This window comes from Myotis lucifugus, unplaced genomic scaffold (genome assembly GCF_000147115.1).
Source record: "Myotis lucifugus unplaced genomic scaffold, Myoluc2.0 scaffold_33, whole genome shotgun sequence".
Classification (NCBI taxonomy): Eukaryota; Metazoa; Chordata; class Mammalia; order Chiroptera; family Vespertilionidae; genus Myotis; species Myotis lucifugus.
The window spans coordinates 7,776,734-7,781,952 of record NW_005871081.1 but is presented as its reverse complement, the minus strand read 5'-3'; the positions used below and the strand labels follow the sequence as shown (position 1 = coordinate 7,781,952).

The 5,219-nt window shown below is 37.1% G+C and overlaps 1 pseudogene; it reads right to left on the bottom strand.

Moving 5' to 3' along the window:
- Nucleotides 1-3,833: 3,833 nt before the first annotated feature.
- LOC102433545 lies at nucleotides 3,834-4,661 on the bottom strand (annotated as a pseudogene).
- Between the last annotated feature and the right edge of the window lie 558 nt (nucleotides 4,662-5,219).

Below are 5,219 nucleotides of genomic sequence, written 5' to 3'. Positions count from 1 at the left end.
CCTTCCTTCCTTCTTTCCTGCTTCTTCCTGCCTACCTTCATCCTCCTCACTCTCTACCTCCCTCCTCCTCCTTCCTTTCCTTCCTCCTCCTACCTCTCTACCTCCCTCCTCCCTCCTTTGCTGCCTTCCTTCCTCCCTCCCTCCTCCCTCCCTCCCTCTCTACCTCCTCCCTCCTCCTTTCCTTCCTTCCTTGCTTCCTTCCTTCCTTCCTTCCTTCCTTCCTTCCTTCCTTCCTTCCTTCCTTCCTTCCTTCCTCTCTCTCTCTCTCTCTCTCTCTCTCTCTCTCTCTCTCTCTCTCTTTCTTTCTTTCTCTCTTTGCATTTTGCCTCTAACCTTGTGTATCTTTTTAATTATTTACTTTTACTTTTTTGCATCATTTATTTCAGGTTTAGAAATAAATAATGGGGGAAAAAGTAAATATAAAAATTCAAATCCATACATTATTTTACTTTAATGTAAGAGTTTAAAGTCTCTGGTAAACTGGTATGTTTGATAGCTCATTCTGCTTTCTGCTTCTTCTTTTTATGTTCTTACCTATCTTGCAGAGCTGTTATCAGGGTAACTGAATTAATGGCATGGTTTCTGGCATAGCATAAACTCTCATTAAACTCATTGAACATATAGGGGAAAATAACATATTCTTATGGTTCATTAGCTCTGAAGCCCAGCTTTCTGAGTTAAAATACCAGTTCTGACACTTACTAGCTATTTGTCATTGAATAAATCACTGAATATATGATCCTCAATTTCATTTCCTAAGAAATGAGAAAAATAAATGAACTAAATAGTTGTCAGGAATAAATTTAAAAAAATAAAGCAAACGTACAACACCTGGCATAGAGTGAGAGTTAAATAAATATTAGCTATTCTTATTCTTTGCAGATCTTTGAATCTTCCTTTTTTTGTTCTGTAATGATTTGGAAAACAGGTGTGCATCCTGTTTATAATTCCAGTGATGATTAACTTTTAAGTTTCTAAAAAAATACACAATCTAATCTAAATTTTTTCTAATTGATGAATTGCAATATAATAACTTCTTACTTTGCCCTATGTAAGGCTAAATGCAGCACACTTTTAGCAAACTTTTACATTTTTATCCTTTTGCTAATACATCTAAATTTTATTGACATATATTAGTAACTACACAATTTTTGCCTACTGCCTTATTTCATAAAAGATAATTTAAAATTTTATATTATATTTTATATTAATTTATCTCAATCTTAGATATAAATGCTTAGATATATAATTATGTACTTGCTTAATTTTATTCAATGGTCAGTCTTGGGTTTTTCTTTTAAAAAATATTTTAAAAAAATTGATTTCAGAGAGGAAGGGAGAAGGAGAGAGAGATAGAAACATCAAAACTATGAGAGAAAATCATTGATCGGCTGCCTTCTGCACGCCCCACACTGAAGACTGAGCCTGCAACCCAGGTATGTACCCTGACCGGGAATTGAACCGTGACTTCCTGGTTTATAGGTTGACACTCAACCACTGACCCATGCCGGCCGGGCTGTCTGGGTTTTTCTTTATGCTGTTCTACATATTTTTGGCATTTAATTGTTATGAAATTCTTGGTCATCTGAAATATATTTTGAAATATGTTTTTCAGGCAATCTACATGAAAACTATTTTTCAGTTTCCTTATCATGCCTGAAAAAAAATCTTTCCATCTCATTTGTGAATAAACAGTTATTTTGATAGAGGAAATTCTCTAATTTCTTAACTAATTTTATGAACATCATTTTACTTTCTTTTGGAATCTATTCTGATAGAAGAGAAATATGAAGATAATATGATGTCTCTTTAATTGTTGAAAACCAGGATTTTTGTTTTTTCTTGATCTAACATATTTGTCAAATTTTACATTCTGTTTCTGGAATGAAGAAAATCTTTTTTATCTAAAGATGGAGTTACTTTTTTCAGTTCAAAGTGTTTATTTTTAATTTCTAATATATATAATATATACTTATATATATATCATTATAATATATATCATTATATATATTAATTTCTTTTTTCTCTTTGTTACTTTTTCCTCCATTTGATAATCTACTCTTAATCATTTTTCTTTTAAAAAAAATATAGTTTTATTGATTTCAGAGAGGAAGGGAGAGGGAGAGAGAGATAGAAGCATCAGTGATGAGAGAGAATCATTAATCGGCTGCCTCCTGCACACCCCCTACTAGAGATCTAGTTCACAATCCTGGCATGTGCCTTGAATGGGAAACCTCTTGGTTCCTAAAACAATGCTCACCTGGGCTGGGCTTAATCTTTTTTTCTTTTTCTTTTGTATTCTGTGGTAGACTAGGAGCTAATTATGTGGGAATTCTTTCTTTTAAAGATGTTTACTCTACTTTAATCTTACTCTTGTAGTTTTTGAGAAGACCTCAGGTTTTTCCTTATCTCAGATTACATTTTAACTTTTTCTATTACCTTTATGCCTTACCTTGATCTCTTTTTAGAGCAACATATTTTATATAAAATTTTTTCTATGAAGTCTCTGATTTCTTGCATATCTTTCAGAAAAATGAAATCTCTTTTCCTGAAAATTATTCTTTAACTTACAACAAATAGTTTTCAGAGATAATTCCTTGAAGTCTTTAAGACAATTGATATTTCCTTCTTTATACCATAAAAAAATCATTCACAAGGAAAATGAGGATTTATTGCTTCTTTATCTTTGATTGAAGAGGCATTGTTCTAGCTTTAGTGTTTGCCAACAGATAGAAAATAAAGTCTTTCTTTGGCTGCTCTCAGTATCCACTTAGGTGCTTGTTGAAAACCTGTCTCCGACCAATATCAGAGTTGTGCATTTAAAAGTAGAATTTATTCAGTACAGTTCTCCTAGGCTTAGATCAACCCTTCTCCTGCCCTGCAACTTAAGAGCTTTGACTCTGGGATTGAGAAACTCTACCTCAAGTCACCTGTGGCAGTTCATGTTTCTTTTCAGAAGCATTTATGTGAACAATTAGAATGTCGAACATATTCTGAAAACAGAGTTCCCCTGTCTCTGTTTCTACATGCACATCCTAAAATGTTATAAATTTGAGTCTGAATATATAAATAGGGATTTGCAGCAACCAGCCCAGGAAACTAACCCCTCATCTACAGTAACCAGTCCAGGAAGCCAGCCTTCTTTATATGTCAGACCTAAAGAAAGTCTCATTCCTACCTCTAGCAATCAGTCCAAGAAGACAAACAATAACTATAATCAGCCCCAAATGATCATGACTTGATTAATAATTGACAGCTTCCCTATTTTTCACCCATGCTTCCACTTTAGCACCAACCAGAGAAAGCCAAACATGCACCCCTAACCAATCATATGGAACACCTAGCTCCTAGCTTCTCCCGGCCAACAGACTCCAATCAGGGCCTACCTGGAGACTTCCCTTTTTCTGCTATGAAACTATCCCACTCTTCTGCCCGCCTTTAAGTCTTTGTGTAATGCAAGTGATGGTGACTACCTTCCTTGCTACATCAGGTTTTGCCTTTGCCTGATCTCATTTTGTTTATTTCCAAAAATGATATACTCTGGTCATTATGTTTTTGAAGTTCTAGGTCTTTTAGAATGCCTGTTAAAGGAGTATACCGATGCATGTTTGGGGGATATAGTGGTGTGGTAGCCACATGGGGGATGTAACTTTTACAACCTATAAGAGAGTGCCTGCATGGTGGGGTGAAGCAAGGTGAGTTGGGGATGGATGCACTTTTTTTTTTTTGACTCTCTAACTTCAAGCTCTTGAAAGACAGTGGGATGATGGACAGTGGCTATAAGGTTTGGCATTTTTTCCCCCCAGTTATTTAATCAGGTTGTTATAAGAAATTTAGAACACCAGTATGTGAGGATAAAGCCCATTGGTGAGAGCGAACAGAGAGCGGAGGTAGCTCTGGAGCTAAGGAACAGCTTTGATTTTTGGCAGAATTTGAGAGTCCACCACAGCTTTCTGGTCAACCTTGCGCTGTTCTGTAATCTCGTATTTCTCTTTCTCTGTGTCAAAGATCTCACCCTCCTGGTGTCTGGGCTCACGCAGCTTCTTCTTCTTGAAGTAAGCATCAGTGAGATGTTTGGGGATTTTCACACCGCTGATAGCAATTTTGGTGGAGGTGGCGATGACAAATTCTAGTGTGTTCTACGAAGAAGAACTCGATTGAGGGATAGAGGTCCAGTCATAAATGGCAAGCCACTGCCCAGCTGCTTCAGGAAAACCACCCCCTTGCCTGTGTGGCACCTGGTGAGGATGATCAGAATGGTTCAGGAGTGACGCTGGCCCGCAATCTCCTCGCATGCTGACTGGAGGGTTCCTTGCTCTGACTCAGCAGCTTTCGAGGCACATCTTCAGGAGGATAATATCTAGGCATTTTGCGGAGTTTAACCACTAGGGTACCACCATTCTTGTCGCCACCAACTGGTTTTGTGACAGTAGCAAGAACTTTCTCCTTTTTCTTTTCAATCCTGGATTTAGGGGCCGAATACTTCCTCTTGTACATGGCCTTTCGCGAATACATAGCGGACCGGGAATATCTGCCAGTTCCTCTGACGAGGACGGGGTTTCGGCTGCAGTGGGGCTTCCCTTTCTTAGGTGCCTTTTCCTCTTGGCTTCAGGTTTCTTCTCCTTAGTATCCGGCTTCTCAGTTTTCTTTTCACCCGCCATCTTGCAAGATGGGAAGGAAGGTTTGGCATTTTTTACCAACATCTAAGCAGCACATACTGTTCTGTTTTAGAGAACAATACATATCCAGTCCAGCAGTTTTATTGATTAGTCTACCTCCATCCATTTTGTACTAGAAGTTCTTCCAAAACTATACAAATGATTCACCATTATCCTTAATTTCCTGCAATATTGTACATTTAAAATTTTTCCAGGTCCTTACACCTATTCCAAAAGGGGAAATTTGGAGATTACCAGGAATTGCTACAGAAATGTGATCTTAACCTGGAACTCAATCTATCCATTTTTGAAATGTATAAACCTGGGCTTAGATCTCTTGATTTCCTGTCTCTTAGATCATCTGCTGTTTGCTTTTACGAATTTTTCCAAAGCTCATCCGAGTCCTTAGCCAACTCTTTGGAATGAATTTGGAAAAGTTACTACCCACAATAATAGCTGTAGAATTTTGAACAAGTATCTTAATCTTCTTAAGCCTTAATTTTGTGATAAAAAAAGTGGATAATAGGATTGTCAAGGCATTGAATATTTTAGGCACTTTTC